The sequence below is a fragment of the Austrofundulus limnaeus genome, unplaced genomic scaffold (assembly GCF_001266775.1).
Source record: "Austrofundulus limnaeus strain Quisiro unplaced genomic scaffold, Austrofundulus_limnaeus-1.0 Scaffold59, whole genome shotgun sequence".
Classification (NCBI taxonomy): Eukaryota; Metazoa; Chordata; class Actinopteri; order Cyprinodontiformes; family Rivulidae; genus Austrofundulus; species Austrofundulus limnaeus.
Genome location: NW_013952461.1, coordinates 254,718 through 256,972, shown reverse-complemented (window position 1 = coordinate 256,972; position 2,255 = coordinate 254,718).

The window sequence follows — 2,255 nt, the reverse complement described above, 5'->3', positions numbered from 1 at the left end:
GAGGGAACCTTGGAAAAAGCGTCAATATGTGACGAGATGGGAGTGAGAATGTGTAGAATATTCTTAAAGAAGACTAAATTTTACCAAGGTAATTTTATGGTACTTTTACTCCAGTACCACTTTGAGTTACAACACTGGCTGAAAGTTGTTGAAAACCAAATGTCTACTTTTTTGTTCTGCTTCCCTATCTCAAGGATTACTGGTCAGAATTACTAATCAATTCATCTGTTTTGCAAATTGTGATTACATCACTCAAAATATAAACCTCTCTATATTTCAAACTGAATGCAGTAACAGCATTGCTGTATATTTTTCTGCATTGCAATGTTTTGTTTTGATCTTTTTCTATTAGTTTTTTTTTAGTTTGAATCCAGGATTTCCTCTCCTGCAAGCTGTAAAAAACGTTCACCTACCTTCATAGTGTAAAAAAAAAAAACTTAGGTTGATGTTACAGCACAAATTACCACATATTTACAGTAACTCATTACTCTTGTGTGCCTAATGTCTTCTTTCCCCAAAACATATGAATTTATTTCTTCCTAATCATGGAAGAAGCTGTAATTTATGCTAGAATGTCCCAATTAGTTTTGTTTTTTTGTGTTTTCATTTGACAGAGCTTTGAAAAAAGTAACTCACAATAAGCAGAAAATGTGTCATTTAATACTAAAAATATATGTTCTTAAACTTTTGAACGTCTCTAATAAATTTATTCTTTACTGTTTTGAATATTAAAGTGAATGTATTGTTTTCAGGATTGTTAAAACTCTGACAAGCCTTACACATGTACATAACTGAGTCTTATTAAACGTAAAAGGAAATAAGAGATTTTCTGCCTTTTAAGACTCAATTTTTTATGCTATAAATACATGAGGTTATTAAATCAGTACCAGTGTGGGTTAGGTTCTTTAAAAAATGTTTTGGTTTGCTGGTGTGTGATGCCTCRGAGTCGAACATGAACTCTAAAAGCCAAACAAATTTTACAGAAACTGTTGAGAGGAGCGAGCCCAGGGAACTGCTCTGCACATGTGTGAAAGTTCAGACAGCACAGAAAACCACTGAGCCCCACTCCATTCAGCCTTACAAGGTGTGACAACCAGCATGTTTTTTTCAGAGCTCAAGTTTCTGTCTGGAAATTGTGCTGCCACTGAATATATCTTCATATTCAGCTTGTGCAGGGAATACAAGTCAAAAAGGCAGGCTATGGTTAAAGAAAAGGAAAAACAAATTTCCTGAAGTCTTCCTCTCCTCCTTGTACCTTCATCTTATTGTCTCTCCACAGAGACCTGACACTCCTGGCCTGCTGGCTGCAGCAGTTATTGACAGACAGGTGATAAACTATTTGTGAAACATGTATGATTATTGCTGATGGGAGGAGATTAAACTCAAAGTGGATAACAGCTGCTACTCTGAAACATCGTCCCTGATAAGTCGTGTGTTATAGATTACAAGCTTCCATCTCATGATTCACAGATTAGTGAATCAATCCTGGCTGGTGTTTTGAGATTCAACATATAATCCTAATTTGATGACAGTCATGCACATTGTCACAATGGTTTAATAAACAGAGATGCCAAAGTTGATGTGAAATGTTTTCAGGAGAAAGTACCCCGCCAGATGTGTTGTTGATAATGTTCTGATAATGTTACGACGCTTTCAAACTGAATGCAGTAACAGCACCGCTGAGAAGGATTGTGTGTTTGTGTGAGTGTGTGTTTGTGTGTATGGAATTGCTTAACTGTATACCGCAACTTTGCAATGATCCCTTCTGTCACAACAGGAACATTGTCTGAAAGTGCAACACTTTGCTGTGACTCAACACAGACCGACACATTCAGAAACTCTGTTTTTCCCCACTGGCAAGGCTTGTGCTTGCACTTGTTTTTTTTTTATTTTATTTAATTGCATTTTATTTTATACTAGCATTAAACAGATGCACATTCCACAGTGAGAACATTTACTGAATGAAAGCTGGGAGCACCCCTTCTGGCAGAATCTGAGTTTTATGTTTGAGGCTTTGAAAAACTATTTAGCTCTGTACTTTGCAAGTCTGATGACAAACACTCAACCCATAGTGCAACTGGTCAGAAAAGACTATTTACATGTCAATCCCTCTACTATGGCCGAATGTGAAGGTTTGTATGTTGCAAGATACTCCATGTCTTTTATTTTATTTGTTTTTTAATCTGGGCTTATTTCATTCATTCATTCATTCATTCATTCATTCATTCATTCATTCATTCATTCATTCATTCATT